Raw genomic sequence first — 20,719 nt, forward strand, 5'->3', positions numbered from 1 at the left:
TGGTCCCCAAAGCTGGAAAGCTTAAGGAACTCTATCTTAAAGGAAGCAAAATTATTTTCTTCATAAACAAAAACAACCAAGTGTTCTGCAGATCTCTTCCAGTTATGCTTTAACATCACATATAGAACAACCTTGGTGTCCTTTTTTGTAAGAATACTGGTTTCCACTGAAATTTTATGCTCTTGGAGTATAACACCAAAGAAGGGTGGTTCTAGATGATTTGGGTTAGTACAGTTCATCATATTTGGATAGTCCCAGGTTGAAGGAATCTCGTTATAAAAGTTCAGATTAAAATACGATTAAAAATGAAATATGTTAAATCTTTTCATTTTCCTGAGTCTTTTTAACAATTGTTTATTAATCAAGTAGGTCTATTGAACAATACTGAGAGTTGCAAATACTATGTATTCTACAAAAAAACCCATTTTCTATATATTGCTACTCGGATGGCAAAATATTCTACAAAATTATAACCTCGGGTTGCATTGTAGACACCTAAACTCATTAGACTGTCAAAATGAAAAGTTATATATGTCTTTAATATAACAATGCACGTAATTACATGATATAAAACTTGGACTGAAGCATATAAAAGAAATAAGCTGGAACAGGAGTGTACTATGTTCTTCTAGTAGTGTAACAAATCATATATTTCAAGAAAGGATGTTAGTGGCTGAAAGCCAATTCCATTTCCATAAGACAGAGTGCTTAGGAGTGCAAAAATATTTGACATAACTGATTACTGCTAACACATAATTTGCATTGTTCCAATAAGAAAGGAGTTAACTCAGAATTATGGTGTAATAATAGCAATTGTATCTTTCATAATTAAAAAAAATGTTGTGTAAAAGAATGTAATTTATGGTAAATACTGCAGGTTAAACATGAGCAGATACACTGAGTATTCAAATTCTTTACAGATCGATAGATAAACATGTTGGTCAAACCTAGAGAATGTTTACCATATATTCAATAGGCTTGTTTGCTGAACAGACTAGGATTTCCTAGGATTTTTATCCCATTTCTCCTTTGTCAATAACTGATTTTGACTGAGACTGCTTGAAGAATGCAGAAAAGATTTAGGGTTCTGCAATCTTTTGTACAATATTCTTCACAACACACAGGGGCATATATAAAGCACTTTCCTTCCTAGCATTAAAGCAATATGTCTTTCCAAAGCAGCTGCTTCAGAAAGTATTCCTGGTTGTTATCTCTATAGCAGAGTCAAATAGTGGGAATATACATGTATGTACAGGCAGCCAAGGGTAGCTTCCAAAGCAACCAGTATGAGGCTGGAAAAAAGCACAGTTCTTTTAATGCCTCTCTGCTTTGTAAAGCATTTCCTTCAAAGAATTTGAACAGGTCTGCAATCTATTATTTTGTTCCAGGCTTCAGCCCTGCATCTATTATGAAGTGGCCTACGCTGGGATGTAGCAACCGTAACAGGTCTGATCATTATTATAACACTCAAAATAGATGGGCATAGATTCTTAGAGTCATATTGCCACAGAGTTGGCTAGATTAGAGGTCAGCTAATTCCATCTCTTACTCAGTGCAGAGACCAGTAGAGCATTTCTAATAAACAACCATCCAGTGTTTGAAGATCTTTGTATGCTGGAATACAATTCTATAATTTCCATTGACAGTAATATGCTGACTAGGAGTTTAAGAGATTGGAGAAAGTTGTATCAAGAATGCCTGGACAATATATGCACATTTAGAATTTCAGGGAATTATCTGTCCTCATTACAGAGTAACCATAGCTAATAAGTCATATAGTCATAGTATTGAAAGAGCCTTAAGAGGTAGATTTAAAAAAAATGGAAAAGAACAATATTGTAAAAAATGGAAGAGTTCGTATTCTTAAGCCCAACAAAAGTTGTCTTTTCTTTAGTAGAAAAAAATGACTCCATATTAGCAGATTACTTCATAACATGATATTTCCTTTTCTAAATAACAAGTGTCTGGCTTTATAATTTCATTTGATCTTTTATTGCTTCTCTCAAGGAGGCCCATAATAAATACCCAACATAGTTGTTTAAAAGTCTGAATCATAAAAACAAACAATCCTATGATGGCAGAACTAAGTAATCTTAGCTCCTTTCCTGCCATAAAATATCACCAACTTAATATTGATTTTTTTAAAACAAAGGCATTATATAGCATTCTTATTGTTAACTATTCTAGAAATAGTGGGCCTCTAGGTAAATGGTGCGGCAGGAAAGAAGTGATCCGAAGCAACACTATTTTTATGTATATTAACTTCCTATAATTTTCTATAATTTTTCTGCAAAATTTTCTATAATTTGTTATGCAAAATAGTGAGATTTGTCTTGCACTCTTGGAAAAATTGTGATTTTGGACTGTATGTGTCCAAAAGATCACTATCTCATTATATTCCTGTCATCCAAAATGCAATGCTGAATGGAAAAGGCAAGTTAGTTCACATACCTAAGACTTCTGCCCCATTTTAAAATTCCTAAACTATCTGTCTTTTTCTTGTCTGCCTCCTTGCCTTTCTGCTTGCCTATCTCTCTCTCTCTCTCAATTGATATATCATCTACTACTGTATCTATCTGCTGCCTGTCAAAACAAATCTAGAAGGCTCAAAGAAAGTCAACTTTTGAGTACAGTTGTTTGAAAAAATAAGTTAAACAAGAATCCTAATGCATTTTCAAAGTCCTTCATACAATTATTCTGTTTTATTTATTCACACACATACACAGATACATTTTTCAAAATTTGCATTTGAATTCTATTTTTTGGTGTGAGCAAATTTGTAAAGATCCATGTTTTTGTAGTGTTTATAACATTTTATATACTGTTTTCGCAATTCATTATTTTTAATTACCTTGAGTACTCTCCAAAACAGAAAAGTAAAATAAAAATCAAAGAAATAAAAAATATGTTGTAGTTTGCTCAACATAATGAGTTTAGCTTGTGCACACTGAAACTCATATACCACATTTTGTAGCCCAAGAGACTACTCACTAATAATGCTGCTAAAAGTTAATGAAAAAAAGGACTGCTTTTCAACAGTATATTTTTTTGTTTTCTTCCCCCACACCCCAAAAAAACCCTTTTGAAATGGATATGCTAAGATTCTATAAAGCAAAACACATCCCTTTTTCACTAGTAACAGATCTTATTCCTTCCCAAATAGGCCAATGTGTTTATCTCACTTTTCCAGTGATACCATTGGGGATGAAATTCTGCTTGCTCAGCCTTTGGGAGGCAAGATAATTTAAAAAGCACAGGCCCTTAGCTGAAAAAATGGCCTAAAACTATAATAAGCCATGATATGATTAAGCACAGCACGAGGTACAAACTGACAGCATGGATTAAATCATGGTTCAGGAGTGTCTTTACTATAAGACTTTATACTTTATTATAATTTCTACATAAGATTTGTAATTTCTACCCACTCCATGGACAAACACAAATATCCAAATACATTTTGGAGTGTATGGACAAGACAATAGAGAATGAAACACAGGATTACTCTGGTCAGGGACCAATATGTTAGCTCCTCCAATTCCTGCCAAGAAGACTACAAGCCTACATTTCCTTTCTATATTTCTTTTATTTTGGGTGTGGGGGATGGGAATCTATGATAGCACAACAGGAATTGTCAGGGCCACATCCACTCTTATTTTGAAACTTTTTTACCCCCCTGTGTCAGTATGCAGAAGGTGAAAACCAAATTGCTACAGGTCAGAAACAGCCTACCCCTCAGTCATGGACACTAGAAAAGCAGGTAATGTTCTGGTTGAGTAACTGTCACCATAGGGAAGAGTTAGGTTAGCTCCACAGAAGGAAAGGTCTACTTGGGGCTAAATCTAATTAGTTTCGTAGTACTTAAGCAGATAATCTATGCACCGAACTGTTTATGTAACATATTTAACCCCTAGCCCTATGACCCAAATCAACCATGCCATATGAACAGAACCAACGTACTGTTCAAATCTGAATGGAGGAAAAACAGATTAACGTAAGATTCCTGCTCTGGCCTCATGAATTGGGACAAAGAGTGTGTGATAAAATGGCTTTGTTACATTTACAGTATCTTGTTCCCCCTAATATTTTTCCATTGCCTGAGGTGTATGTGGGGTGACACATGGGTGTATAGGAATAGTGACTATGGTGCTGTGCATCATGTACCAGTGATTATCCATTTATTTTGCTTAGCGAACCATGACCTCAAACTTAGTGCTTTGAAAGAACCCAGCCAGGCATACAGAGCTTAAATTTCATGGGTGAACACCTGGCCTTCCCTCCATGCTTAAAGATTTCTGACTTCTAGTTAGCCTTTCCTTATTCAATTGCTTTTAACCTGGACTTCGAAGCCTCACCTTTGAAATTCTTGTGTGTTCCTGGCTTGTTTAGCTGACAGATTTCATGAGAAGCAAAAATCAGAACATTCGAGAGGCACTGTAGCAAGGATAATAAAAGTCAGTGTAGAATGTGTGAACAGCTCCTACTCATCCAAACTCCTTCAGGAATCAGAAACAAACAGAACTAGAGAACAACATTCCTGATAGTTTTTAATTGAGACTAGCTTTTTATTTTTAATATCTTGCAGTATTCCCACCTCTGATGTTAAATAACCAACAACTGATCTTGATAAAAGGTAGGAAAAAGCATGTGTAACAACAACCACAACAAAAGCCCAAATGAAAATAATTGGACTTTAGAAATAAAACACCTCTTTACATTTTGTTCACTGTTTTGGGAATGTATTTGATGAAACCATATTCCATGAGACACTCCTATTTGCTTTTTTCCCCCCATACAACATAGTATTTGGCAATAGATTCATTTTTGTCAAGTTCAGTTGAATATTTTCTAGGTTCAGTGGAGGAATACAATGTTTATTCCTATACAAAATAAGCAATCACAATATATTACTGGGCACATTTTCTATTCACGTGTTCTCTATGTGTTCATAAGTAATTAATTACTAGTTACATTTCTAGTCATTTGGAGCTTCACTTCCATAGAATACCTGGATTATTTTAATACAACTCTTCCCAACTGTAGGATTATTTTTGCTTATTATTACAAATGGATTTTTGCAAATGGTTTCTGGCAAAGCAATAAATGAGCAGTGGGTCTTGGCTTATTGACTAATGGGAAAGTATTTGCATGTTTTTAGTATTTTCCAAGTATATGATTGTGTAATTCTAATTACACACAAATTTCTAATGATAACAAAAGGTTGCCCAAAGAAGTCCTATGAAAAATGCATTGCAATCCTTACAGTCTGAATAAATACTATGGGTCCTTCTATACTAAAAGAAGTTAAATGTGCAGGATATGTGTATTTTTCTGTTAACTTACTACATCTCCCTCCTTTTTTATTGTATTGAAAATAATCATTTTTAAGATTCAGTAATCCAATAATAATACAAACTAGTTCTGAAATCTTAATGCACGGAAAGAATATGAGTTTAATAAATGCAAAGTTAACTGGTTTAATGAAAATAAACAATATTCTCATTACAGGGCACAAAATAAGTGCTTAAATGCATTTTTATGGTTCATTGGAAAAAAACAACTCTACATTTATCCCTACAGGATATAAAGAGTAGTTTTAATAGTTAGGTATATATGATTAAAATAGTTAGGCTGATTATTATAGGCAGCTGGGACAAAAGATGTAGAAATTCTTCTTCAACACGAACTATAATTTTGCACCAGTGTGTTTTTGTGTGAAATCACTAGGTACAGTAAAGCCATTCCAATGAAATATATGCAGTGATATAGTTTGAAAGAAGAAAAGAACACTGCCAACTCCAGATTTATTATAACTGATCAAAGCAATGAACTAATATGTTACTGAAATGCTGAATAAATGTGAACTGGCGAAACAGTGTTCAGGGAATGTTATTGTGTAGGAAATTGTGAAGACTTATTTGCTATTATTAATCATATATAAGGTTCACAGACATGGGTGTGAACTTTAAACCTTTGTTCTAATTGATGATGTCAACAGTAAGGAATACCAGGATTGCTAACATAGCAAGTATCATGCATTGCAAACTTCTTGATTAGATGTATTATCAAGATTATGATAGACCCATGACTCACTAATGGATTACTTCATCCACCAATGCTACTGACTGCTGCAATAGTAACTTGTGCCTGCATGTACCTGCATTTTGATGCTGTATATATAAAATAGTTGTGTATGTGTATATGTGTCTGTACATATAAATGTATATGCATACAGGAAGAAAAACGGCAATTGCTTTCCTATTAGAAAAAGGTAGGAGAGTAAAGGATCTATTTTGCAAGCTTTTGTCAAAGTGTCCCGGTTAAGCTAATGTTAATCATTCATCAAGAACGGAGGAACAGAGAATCTTAAATAATAAGTGCAGATATGTCCAACCAGTATGAAAAAATATTTTAGTTCTGTCCACTATTTGAATTCCTCATTATTACATATGTCTTGAATCTAGTCCTTCCAGATATATTTGGCTTATAATCCCTAGTATTGTACATTCTTCAAAATGGCCATACTGGTTAAGAATTCTGGAAATTGAATGTCTAACATCTGGGGGTAGGAGGATATACACTAGTACCACATTTTTCAAATCTGCATGAACCCAGCATTTTGAAATTTATAATCTTGAAGAGGGGGGGAGGGGGGAGAGAGAGAGAGAGAGAAAAGAAAATGTCCTGACAAGTAGGCTATAAATTATTGTGATATAATAAAGTGATATGTGGCGATATGTAAATTTTAAATTTAAAATCTGCTTTTGATACTAGAATTAACCTTGGAATATGTGAAATGGAAATAAAAAATAGAAATATTTAATACATAAACAATAATTATAATTACCCCTAACATTAATGACAGTCAGTTGGAATCACTTTATTGATAATTAAAGTACCAGTCAACTACAATTTGTAGCTATAGTTGCTTATTAATTCAGAGAAATTTGCAGAATTTTCATCAACAACCATAGCCTAAAATCTGGAGTTTTGTTATAAATACACTTTATTAAGTATCATTAAAACAATATGTTTTTGTTATTTTGGCTCCACTACTCTACTTGTGGCCTTGTTATTAACAAAATATGAGATAGTTTGATGCAAAGCCTTAGCTTTTCCTGTTCCCATTTGGGTAATTACAGCAAATAACTTTCCTGTGACTCTCAAACTAACTATTTTCAGGTTATTTAGAGCTTATTTTTATTTTCTAAGAAGCTAAAGTGACATTGTTACAATAATTCATTTCCAATATTCTAGATATTGCTGAAATACATGTTATAATGGCTATTTTAGTTAAATATAACTTGAATAACTATTCAAGACAATATATCCTCCATATGAACAGCAACAAAAACAGAACAAAACAGGGAAATGTTGCAATCACCCAGATATAGAAAGCAAATGGCATATTAAAGATATTTGGCAAAAAGCAACATTGTAGTTCCTTTTGTTTGAACTACCAACCAATGATAGCTAGTTTACTACAGAAAGTAGGAATGAATAAAGTTTGTATAAGGTTAAAACATATAAAGGTCACCTGTGTATGGCAATTGCTCATCTCTATAGTATATTTTATTCAAACCAAACATCCAGAGTTTTGTTCTAATATAACTTGCCAATTAAACAAATAATAACACGTGTACAATTGGGATACTAGATATAGGCTGAAGGATCCTGAACATTCTTAGATGATAGAAAAGAGGCACACAAAAACAAATATTTATTGCTGTCTACATTACTGGTCATTTTGCATCTTGCAGCCCAGATCTGATAGCCCTAAGCTTTTGTGAATTATACTGTATCTGAAAGCTGGAAATTCAGGTGATGATTGCAGTCTTGGTGATTAGAAATTATCTCAGAGAAGAGCAGTTTCCATACTTTTCATTTTAGTAAGATTCATAGATTTGGCTTACACACTGCAGTAACCTATAAGTGATTTTTTTTTTTAAGAAAAGGTTGTTTTAGTTTAAATGCTTGGTGAATCTAACCGATGTGATTTCTAAACCATGACCAATATCCTGTGTGAACAAAGCCAATTATGGCTTATATAATAATCCATGGTTAAGTAAACTATGACTTGATGATGTTAAGTTTATTTCAGTTAATGGAAGGTTTTGGAGAGTATTCTTTAATACTTCTTAAATAGCAACACTTTTAAAGCAGTTTCTTAAAATAGTACTGGTGTTATTATAACTAGGAATATATAGGTGTTTTTATTAATAAAGTGCAGTGTATCTTAGAGAAACTTTGGCTGAAATATTTAATAAGTGGTAACTAGTTTGGTTCTGTGGTTAAGGCACTAGGCTAGTAATCAGGAGACTGAGAGTTCTAGTCCCACCTTAGGTGTGAATATTAGCTGAGTGATTTGGGGAAAATCTTTCTCTCTCAGCTTTGGCCAATAACATAATTTTTCTGGGCAGATAAAAGAACGAAGGAGTTTTAGGTATGCTTGCAGTCTTGAGTTATTTATAAAAAAATAAAGATGGGATATAAATGCAAAATGAACTGCATTTGTGTAGAGTATATAAAATCAATTTAAAAACCTGTAAAACCCAATACCATACTACTTTTTAAATTAGACAGGCTTGCTGTGAGATTTCCTAGTAGCAGATTTTTGCTGCTATTATTATTCTGTTTTACAGAGTTGATGACAGTAAAATAAAATATCCAAAATAAAGCGTAATCCCACCAAGGGTAGAAATCAGCAGCGACGTACGATACCATTGGTGATAACACTCTTTGATTCTGGAAAGAAATCTAACTACAAAGAATGTAGTAATCATCAGGAATTATCCATCAGCAAACTATTTTTTGGAGTGATTCATGTGAAGTTGAATGAGGTATTTATAACTGAGGCAGACTTTGAATAAGAATATAAGCTTAAAAGTGGAATTGATTTTTTTAAAAAATATGTGCTTTTTATGGACTTCTTGGGGCAAAAGAAATAGCCATTCATTTCATAGCATACTAAAGATTACCTCTTCCAGGAGGTCAATGGAATATATGTGGAGAACATGCTTTAAAAGACAAATATAAATTAAATTTTAGAATTGATTTATAGTGTCCTGAAAATATTGTTCTGTAACAACCCAGAAGGTTATGTCAGAATCATACACGAGCAGTTGTTGTTATTGTTATAAGCTACAGCTTATAATCATACTTTGATAAACTATTAAAAATATTTTTCATGCAAATAAGGCACAATAATAAGAAGCAAAAAAGTCACAGTACATATGCATATTCTTTGACCTCAGGATTGCAAGATAGAATCTAATCGAATCAGAAAATTAGATTTAGCTGTCCCTTTCTCAGGAAAGATATCCCTTAATTTCTGTGGTACTTCTAAATTCATTTTTTATTTAAAGACTGTGATTTTAGGTGTAAAATGCTAGAATTTTCCAAGACTAGTAAACCAGATATGATATAGCTGGCCATTTGTACTGGATATCTTGTACTAGCACAATAGGCACATATTTTATGCCCAGTAGAAGCATAAAAGCAATAGAAGCATAGTAGAAGCATATAGAAACTATATTTCCCATATAGTTTACAACATTTGTATGATCATAATATGCTGGGTTTGATGTGCTCCCCTCCCTCTTCCATGCCTATGCCCACTTGCAGGATGTCCACCGAGGGTTTAACATGATCTCCATGATCACATGCAACATGCATAAAAAAGAGCCAAGCTTTCATCTCTCAGCCCATCTGCCTGTTTTTTTTGACCACTACATGGGTGTCCCTGTCCAGTTGTCCACTCTAAAATTAGGCTGAATGCTAATGAGTCCACCTGACAACAGTGACATGTTTGTATATGTCAATTTTTCCCAACCATAAATTTGCCTTCATTTTTCACAGCTTCAATACAATACTGTCATTTACATTTTTAGAATTAAAAACTTTCTGTACATAGACAGAGGATATATAATCTAGTTATGAACTTAATGTCCATAAGACATTTGAGAGTAACACATTTCAAACATAGTGTTAAAGGCGCATAAAGTTTGCGCCAGAAAATGAGATTTTTGTGAGACAAGGCATCTGCAGTGCTGCGATAGGCATATTAGGCTGTCACTTCTTAGCAGAAAAGAATTACATTCTCTCTCTCTCGCTTTCTTTTTGCCAAGCTCAGATTTGTGAAGAGGCTTTATCTCTGTTTCTGGAAAAGGCTTCAAGCAAATATTTTATTTAAACATTTGAAAAAAGATGACTAAAAATATTTTGAGGAGTTAAAAGCTTCCTTCAGTCTAATTCAAAAGGTTGCAGTCTGACAAAAGGATAAATTGGAAGCCTATAACATCCTTCAAACCCTCAAAAAAACCTTTACAAATGCTTTCTTTTGTCAGTCATGTAGCAGTAATGACAATTGTGGTAGAATGAATTAATTTGTATCTCATGAGGGATTGTATGAAATTATATAAATATAATGCTTGAGTTTTGTTTTGTTTTGTTTGTTTCTTTAGCAGCACCAGAATACAATCTCTTTCTTCTTACCTACATGTGTTCAAATTTCTGATAAATTAAGTTGACTTGCAAATGAAGGCAAATATACATGATTATTGATTATTATCAAGTTGTCTGCCTTCATTTAGTATGTCTAGCTCAATCTTCTGCAAATAATACTTTCTAGATGTGCTGGAATTCACCACCTGTCTGCAGCAGAGCTCACTGCATGGGAATACACTGGATCACCCAATCATGAAAGGCAGATTTGACATGAGTTGAAAATACTAGATCAGTATCTTTGCCAGCCTTTAATAAGTCCAAGTCTGTATAGTGTTTGACTGAGAATCTGATGGGAACGTGAGGTCGAACTACCTGGGCTACACTATGGAGACAGTAAGGATATAATGCTATTCAAACAATTATGGCCTCTACCACCCTATTTTCTAAAACTTCTGGTTATTCTAATATTTAATTATTGTTTACACAAATATACAATATGTGGATCTTTGGTTATTCGGGTTTTCTCCCTCGTAAGATTGGCAGTATCTAGGCAACGTTTCAATGAAGTCTCATTCATCATCTTCAGGCTTCTTTTTTCGGCTCTGTGCTTCTTAGAGTGAATTCACTCTGAGAAGCACAGAGCCGAAGAAAGAAGCCTGAAGATGATGAATGAGACTTCATCGAAACGTTGCCTAGATACTGCCAATCTTACGTGGGAGAAAACCCGAATAACCAAAGATCCACATACAAATACCTGCGAGAACCTCAGAAAACAAATATACAATAATCACAATTGCCGGTTCTTTAGCTGGTGTTGGCCTTCATACGCATCAAGTTCTTCTCAATAAGTTAGAATGTTATATATGTGTAAATTCAAGCAGTGTGGCCTTTGACATTGGGAAATTTATCCACAGATTTTCTTATCTGCCATCCAATATTTTTGGTACAGCACCTAGTGTGCCAATAGCTATTGTGACCATCATAGCCAGTTTATGCCATAATCTTTCCATTTTGATTTTCAGATTTTGATACTTTATGATGTCCAATTCTTTGTCTTTTCATTTTAGTTCTAAAAGTATCGAACAAGATCTTAAACAGGATGAGAAAATTATAAGATTGAAAATTAAAAAGAGACTTCTAAATTGAGGGGTTTTAGTGATGATCTAATTTTGATCCTACAAGAGCCTAGTAACAATACTGAATGGTTAACGAAGAAATTCACTTTGGTATATTAGCCAGCTTTCAAGTAAACAAACAAAAAACAAAGTTGTTGGTTAAAGAATAGTAGCACAAAAGACCAAGACATTGTGAAGAAAAGGACTGGTTTCAACATTAAGAAGACAGTAAAATACTTGGGGTGTATACCGTTTAGCATGAAATGCATGTTATTCAGACAGCTTTGTTAAGGGATGGAAAGATATCAAAAAGACCTATTGACATGGAATAAACTACAGCTGTTATTAGGAATTTTCAGTGATTAAGATGCATGTTTCACCTAAGTAAAATAAACTTGTAAATGGTTGCACTGATAAACATGAGTAAATATTGCAGAATCCCTATTAGCTAAATATGTTTATTAATCCAATTCAAAGGTCAATTCTCCAGCTATCTTTATAAAACAAAGATTGGGAGAATAGAGTGAAGGAGAAAATCAACATATTTCATGCCTGAGGTTTACATTAGTTTAATTTAACATTGCAAACTTAATAATTTCAGAATCAAGTCAATTATTTTCCTCTCAATCACATTTTTGTAATGTTTGCCTGACCAGAAGTTCTGTGGAATTCTTTTTTTTTTTTGGTTGACTTTTTTGACTATTTGCACTTCTTTCCCCTAATTTTGGCTTTTTTTCTTCAGACCAACATAACAATTATTGCCTCTTATGCATAAATATATTCCTTAATGAAACTTGCAGCTATTTCAGCCTCATAATTATACAATTTAATACTGCATAATAAACTGCTTTAATGTTTCCTCAGCAGTTTTCATCTAAAATGTAACAGAGACTATTTTTTTGTTCTGAGAACAAAACCATCCGTTCAGGCAAATCACAGAATTTGGCCTTTCTGGATAAAAAACTCTTATTCAAATCAAGGAAAAACTTGTAGGATTTTGATTGGATTCAAAATAAACTTAAAATAAGTTTTTTAATTTCGTATTCATGGCACAATAAATCTATTATACTAAAATTATAAATATAAAAATATAATATAAAAAAGAATAAAAGCAGAGTATATCCACAAAAACATACTAAGACACAATAGAGACCTAGAAGATGAACAGACCTGTGGAACAACTGTCCTGCCCCACATAAGAGGTACAACAGACAAAATCAGGAAGATACTACACAGGCATCACATCAAGACTGCCTTCAAAACAGACAGAAAAATAGCAGACATCCTAAGAAACCCCAAAGATAAAATTGACCTGGAAAACCAAGGCATATATGAAGTCCCCTGCACATCATGCCCTGCCACATACATCGGACAGACCAATAGAAGAATAAGTACCTGCCTTGACGAACACAAGAATGCAGTCAAAAAGCTGGGACACACTTCCTCACTAGTTCAACACATAAAAGCCACAGGTCCTAGCATCGACTTCAATGGCACTAAAACCCTAGCCAGTATGGAAAACCCCAGCTACAGAATTATCAGAGAAGCCATAGAGATTGAAAAATGACCTGACAGCATGAATAGAAGAGATGACTCCACCAGACTGCCAATTATCTGGAAGCCTGCATTCTCAAACAAAAAAAATCTCCATACCACAAGCCAGGCAAACACCTGGGCACAAAACAGACTCCCCCTGATACCTCCAGCTCAAACACACCCACCCAGCCACCCAGATGAAACCTAGCTTCCTAATAAATGATAGCTGTCCGTTTACTCGGAGCCAAGCCACACTAAAAGCCTCCAATAAAGAAAACACAATGTTGCCAGCCAGTCAAGACAAAAAAAGCTACAAAATAGACAGAAGATATTAGAAACACCAATCAAACAGAACACAGCAAACTCCAAGACCAATAAACAAAGACCAAGACTCCCAACAAATCAGGATGAAGAAAAAACCATTCTGGCACAGCAGTAGGCTAGCACCAAATTTAAACAGAAATGGCTGTGAAAGCCTGACTCACAGACGAACACAATACAGAAGCCTGATGATGGCAGATGAGATTCTGCCAAAACGTTGCTACAACTTTAAAAGCACAACTACAATGACGTGGGAAAATACCCGAACAAAGCTGAATGCCAGGCTTGTGTATTGGGTTCTTTTTAATCATGTGTATTCTTCTCTGAGAAGCACAAACCTGAAGACACAAACCTGAAGATGACGAATGAGATTTCATCGAAACGTCGCCAGGATACTTCCAATTTTACATGGGAGAAAATCCAAATAACCAAAGATCCACATACAAATTCCTGCGAAAACCTCAGAAAATATATATATATATATATATATATATATATATATATATATATATATATATATATATATATATATATATATATATATACACACACACACACACACATATGTATGTGTGTGTGTATGTATATGTATATGTATATAACATTATCCTTAACTGTAGATAAAATACAGCTCACTAGTACATCATATAGCTCACTAGTACATCTTCTCTTCTTTGTTGAAATTTATTTTTAATGCTCACTGGAAAGTTTCAGGTAAGTCTAAAGCGATTTATAACACATGATGTTGCACCTAACTTTCTATGCAATTGTGTAAGTAGAGTATTCTACATACTCTATATACGTAGTATGTATTGCATATTTTAATTTTTGCTATTTCAGTGACATTCTGGGTGTTTTCAAAGTAGGCTTTGAAAAGATATGTAGATCCTTCAAGTCAGCACAGCACTTTCAAACATATATTTGTTAATATTTTGTGAAAAATTATATTACAGTTCTTTCTATTGTTTATCAATATAAATGAAAAAATTTACAGTTATAGTAAATTCCAATTAAATTTAGTTGATGATACTAGTTAATGTTGTTATTTTCCACTCATAATTTCCCCTTCCTGTTACATTAACAGTTATAATTGTTAAAGTTCTTGGCATGTCTGCATTAGGCCTCCTAATCAGGACTCAACAATAAATAACAGACCTTCTGACACATCATAGCATAGCTCATCTTGATGGAACTTGGCAGAAGGCTGCCAGGCATGGCGTGCCTAGATCAGAAACTTTACTGTAGAGAAAGATGAAGTCACGCACACATCATTGCCCACTGCCAGTAAGAAGATATAACTGACTTATACACCTTAAAATAATTAAAATCTGCCGTTTATCCCTCCCATTCTTACATATAAAGGGATGCTTGGTGTGATGTGTATTGAACATGAACCAAATTGTTTGCATAATGATTGTCTTTGATTGTAAGTTGCCTACAGTCACCTATGGTGAGATGGGTGCCATATAATTTAAATAAATAAATAAAAAATTGGCCTATAACTTTAGCACTGTCACTACATAACCATTGACTCTTGCCTTAAACACCACAATCTGATCATACACACACACACACAAACGCAGAGAGATAAGTTTTGTTGCCTTGAATTATCTTAGATTAGTCTGTGACACCTTAATTAATTCAAATTAAGAATGTATACAGAATTTTGTTTTGGTTACTTTTTCATTTTCCAAACTATTATGTACATTTTAATAGAGCCATCCTTCAAATTCCATACTCCACCCCCACAATGCTGTCCTTATATACAAAAATACTGTAAGTCAAAGTTGCATACAGAAATCCCAGGAAAATACATGTATTGAAGTCGGTATGTTTTTTTGAGTATCTTTAAATAAAAATGATACTTAAATGCAATTCCTTTTCTTCTTGGCCAGATTTTATTTTGTGGAAAGTGGCCCCTGATGCACCTCTCAGAAAGCACTTGCATCCTTAGCCTTATAGTTTTCCCATTCCTACCCTACTAGCCAAATAGTCTGAGTTAGCATAAGGCAGCTGGTATATTCTAAACAGCTCATGGACCTCTTGTGGAAGTTTTTCCAGAATCTCCTTGAAGTGCATTAACGTTCTCAGAGATGATGTTAGATCCTTTCTCAAAGAGGGAAGTAGATGTCCATTATTATAAGGGTGGTCCTTTATAATTCTTTTTAAAAAGTTGAAAAAGTTGTTTAAAGACAAGCAAATACAGTTAAATTGAGAGAAAAATTTAAATTACATATGCTGTACTTACTATTTTTATACCTTATTAACAGGGGTGGGATTCTACCGGTTCTGTCCACTTCTGTAGAACCGGTTGCTCTGAAAAGCAGCAAACAGAGAGCATACATAGAACCAGGGGTAGGATTCAAAATTTTTAACAACCGGTTCTGTGGGTGGGGCTTAGGCGGTAGGCGTGGCTTGATGGTCATGTGACTAGGTCGACATGGCTTGGTGGTCATGTTATTGGCTGGGTGTGGCCAACTCAATATCACTCACATCGAGGCATGCATCTCCTTGTCTGGCCTCTCATGACTGGGGCTGCTGCAACAGTCTTAAGTGTGAAAAATGGTCATGTCACTTTTTTCAGTACCATTGTAACTTTAAATGGTCACTCCACACAAGCAAAGTACCAGCAAAGGAGGGGAAAAAACTCCAGAGATGTTACTGAGACAGGAAGTCTAGTCCTGCCAAGAATGTAATAAGGGTTAACAGAGAGGCAGTTTCTGTAAGCAACACCAGAATGTTTCCTTCCTGCCTTCCTTACAGGATTAGGCCAGTAATTTCTTCTAACAACCGGTTCTCCAAACTGCTTAGAATGTTAACAACCGGTTCTAGCGAATAGGTGCGAACCGGTAGAATCCCACCCCTGCATAGAACTGGTTTTATGTCTGCTGCTGTTTGGGCACATTCGCCCGCCGGGGCTCTTACCTGACCTTTATTTCCTGTGTTTTCAACCGCAGATGCTTTACGCGACACAGCTGCGGTTGAAAAAGCAGGAAAAAAGTGCTTTTTCAACTGCTGTGCACGCTGCTCAGCTGTCCAGGCAGCTAGATGACGATGATATACACGCACGCGCAGCACAAAAACTAAAATCACTCAACCGGTAGTTACACCGGTTTGATCCCACCCCTGCCTATTAACCCAATTTTTTAAAAAAGCAGATGGAATTGCTTTTGCTGAAACAAATAACTGGGGAATAGGAAGAGAGTCTTTCAGTAGGCTTATAAGCAGAATCTCCAAAATTACTTTTCAGTGAGTCTCTCTAGATTTTTACTGATGTAACTAACTGTTCAAAAACTGAAATAGCTGTTTGGGCTGTGAGAGGCTTAGCCTTACATTCAGTTGAGTCTTCTACCAATCCAGCTTTCAAATTATCTTGTCACTTAGGGATACATGAAATGATTTAGGAAGAGGGGCAAATGGAGGGATTTCACTACTCACTTAGACTTTCTTTTAGGGAAGCTGAAAGGCATAATAGCAATTTTTTTTCTACTTCCCTTTGCAATTTCCATTCAAACAGTTCTACCGGTATTAGAGTTTGGGATAGAACTCAATAGAAGTAAAGGTAGAAATTGATTTACTTATAGTTTCTGCAAGCAGAAGAAATTCTCAATTGAGATTTTGAGGGAAATTGCCTTCAAGGACCAGCTCTGTGGTGTTTCTTCCTTTTGCCTGTCTTACCTAGGTAGATTACCTCATGCAGCCTGTAATTTCTTTCCCTTTCCTTTCTTTCTGCCTCTTGCTGCCCTTCTTTATTGATTTTTCCATCCAGCATGCTGACAGTTGAGTGGATAGCTTGGACAGTTAATATAACCTTCTCTGTTATTCTGTAAACAGCAAATAATGGCCAAAGGCAAGGACCACCTGCAAGTTGTATTTAACCAATCACTGTCTTGTTCCACCACCTGCAGTGATTAATGATAAACACCTATTCAAAAAAAAAAGATTAAGAAAAATGAGGGAGAAAAAATACATGATTGAATGTTTGGCACAATTTAAAACTAAAAAGTTTTTACCTTGAATAATTTTATTTTTTGTGGAAGGGGAAAAAAATGAAATTAGCAGCACTTCTTCAGATTTGGGGGGATGGTGGGATAAGGGTAATAAATTCTTAATTGTGCACCAGTAATTATTTATAGCAAAATTGTAGACTCTGATTTTTTGCAACCTATGAAAGGTCACAGTGATTTCCAAGTCATTCTGAGAGAATTGGCTTTTGGAACTGCCAGGTTTTGATTGCAGGAGTCAATATTGCCATTAGATGGAAGCAAAGAAATACAGAATAGTTTATCAAGCATGAAGGTGAATATACCCAGGATAATATTGCAGGATCCAATCTGGGTCATTCACTGGAACCACAGGTTTTGTCTTCTGAGCTTTCAGATTCATGCTGGAAGCCCATCTTCAGGGAACCTTTCTGTGTCTTCTCTGAAGAAATTCCCACAACTTCTCTGCGGGAACATAGAGAAGTTCCCTGAGGATGACAAACCTTCTGGTCCCAGTGACTGACCCAGATTGGATCCTGCAATACTTTATCTTTTTGCTGCCATGAATAGTCACCCCAGTGCTCCACAAATGGTTATCCTATTGTTAAAAGATAATTTCAGTTACTCAAGACACAATATGAGGAAGACGTGATGGAATGTATCTGTGAATGGGGAGGTGATGTGATGGAATACGGCAAGGATGTCAAACTGGCAGCCCATGGGCTGGATGTATCACGCGCAGGCCAAGCCCACTCTGGCTCCACAAAGGGAGAAAAACGTGATACATCACATGACGGCAATGTGATACTGCGAGATTGACACCAGTGGTCTACGGTTAACACAAAATGTTCTCAGAAAGGAGGGAGCACGTTCAAAGGAGAGAGGCAAGAAAGAGACAACAAAGCCTGGAGCTGGATCATGAGAACAGGAAGAAATGTAGGAGAGTCCTTCCCAGAATCTTACAGGGTATATCCATTAGCTTAGAGTGGTATAGGTTTAGCTTGGCAAGTTTCTGTCAATATGGTGTAAACAATATTTTTTTAAAAAAAACTGAACTTTGACTGGATTGTGTTGTTGTTCTTGGCTAGGCCTGACAGAAAAGTTTTCAATGAGCAATAAACATGCCTTGGATAAACCTCACTGATTACAGTACTGCCACTGTATAAAAATCATGTCTGATGATACGGCATGAGGCCTGTATTCAAATAGTGGAATACAGTATTACCAATATCATGTCTTTCATTTTACCAACTGAAATTTCCCATTGCATTAGTAAACCTGGAAGATACTCTGGATCTGGATATCTGTGCTGGTTTGTATCTCACAGCCACCATTTATATTTAATAATAGTAATTCGTTCAGGGCTGATTAATAAATGACAGAGAGGAAAAGAATATAAATAAAAATATATTCTCTTGGGGAAAAAAAAAGTTTTGGTTTCACTTTCAACAGGAAGGCACAGAAGAGAAGTCAAAACCCAGTCCAAAGTTCAGGAAGTCAAGCTAGGTTTATCAGCTAGTCCAAATACCACAATTTTGTGTGTGTTTTTTACATGAGCAAAGTATATAGGAATGACTATCAAAGTAGGGATCAGACAGTTGCTTCCAAAGAGAAAGAAGAGCCTGCCTCTTCAATCAGCCGTAGCCAGCTTTGAATTAAGACAATTACTGCCTTGCCTAGTAAGGAATTTCACTTGCTCTGCTCACAGAGTCCAAGATTTTGAGACTGGCTCATCATCTTAATGCTCCAGATGTTCTGATGGTGGCTGTGTATGATCAGCCTCAAGTAATTCCTGGCTAGGTGTCTCCTGAGGCCTACATTCTACAGGTTCAGTGGAGCAACTTCTTCAGAGTGAGTCTTGGTCCATGACAGAATGCATGAACTAGTAAATAAAATCATTTTGGGGAGTGAAGAACAGAATTAGAAAAAAATTCAAGATAACTCCATATTGTTTCTCATTTCCATAAGAGGGGGCAGAGGGGTACATTAGCAAGTTTTCAAGGTTCTGTTATTACATCCTTCAGCAATAAAGTAGAGTTCAATTAGTTCTTGCATTCCCTGACTCAAAAGGCTGACAAAATACCCTCATGGCAATTTTGCTTCAGGCTTCAGGAGAAACTGAAGCCCTACCTTCCCCCTCAATATACAATATATTCTCATAGTGCCTTTGTAGTGTTTTCTGAAGCACTTATTAAATGTTTTGCAGACTCATTATAAACCAAGGATTATCGTTTACTCATTTAACTGCATTTGTATACTGCCACAATATAAAATACCCCCTTTAAAAAGCGAACTGAACTCTCTTGGATAAAGCGGTGCTTATCTGACAGCAAAGGTGATAAATTGATCAAAGAATCCAGAGAGAGTTGCAGGGTCTAGCCTGCTAGATGAGAGAATATTGTTCCAGGTAATTGCTTCCCATTCCCATTCAACTAATAATTTCCTCTCCTCTCTCTGATTTTATGCTGTTTTATTATATATGTATACTAACTTGTATAATGTAATTATATGTTATACGCATATAGATAATATATAATTAAGAGCCAGTTTTGTGCAGTAGATAAGGCATCAGGCTAGAAACTGGGAGACTGGGAGTTCTAGTCCCACCTCAAACACAAAGCCAGCTAGGTGACCTTGAGTTAATCTCTCTCTTTTTAAGTCCTAGGAAGAAGGCAGTGGCAAACCACTTCTGAAAAGCCTTGCTTGACAAGAAAACTGCAGGGATTTGTTCAAGTAGACTCCAAGAATCAAATATGAGTGAACAGAAATATATATTCATGTCACCTTACAACTGCTCCCCATGGCCCCACCAGCCACTCTGGCTCCATCGTTTATACATAGGTTTAGAGCTGTTCTACAGTTCTTCCAGTTCTACTTTGCAACAGCACAAATACATAATCAAGAAGAATTGACAGTTGGGTTAAGGAAGAACCATTGAATTCAGTTTTTTGAATCAATGCCATTTGGTTGGGTTCAAGCAATATATCCAGATAAAATGAATATGTGGCTCAATATTACATTTGAAGCCAATCTGTGGGAAGGGCAGGGGCAAAGTATTTGGAAAACAAACTTCTGGGGAAAGATGTAAAACTCCTCTCCTAGCACACAATAGTCCTGATCCAAGTGGCAGGCCATAGGCTTACTATGGACCAGTGTTTTTCAACATTGGCTATTTTAAGATGTCTGAATTCTGGGAATTGTCCAGATATCTTAAAGTTGCTAAGGTTGTGAAACACTGCTTTAGATTTCTGACCTTTAAAAGAGGCTATGCTTATGTGTAATTTACATTTTGGAACTCTTCACCGGCTACTCTTTGGAAGG

General features: G+C 35.3%; 1 non-coding gene across 1 annotated transcript; it reads right to left on the reverse strand.

Moving 5' to 3' along the window:
- Positions 1-18,433: 18,433 nt before the first annotated feature.
- LOC148125421 (U4 spliceosomal RNA) lies at positions 18,434-18,568 on the reverse strand. The gene has a single exon (XR_015744224.1). It is a non-coding gene; the product is annotated as a U4 spliceosomal RNA (small nuclear RNA).
- Between the last annotated feature and the right edge of the window lie 2,151 nt (positions 18,569-20,719).

The sequence above is a fragment of the Pseudonaja textilis genome, chromosome 6, assembly GCF_049901715.1.
Source record: "Pseudonaja textilis isolate UNSWEBS1 chromosome 6, rPseTex1.2, whole genome shotgun sequence".
In the NCBI taxonomy this organism is placed as follows: Eukaryota; Metazoa; Chordata; class Lepidosauria; order Squamata; family Elapidae; genus Pseudonaja; species Pseudonaja textilis.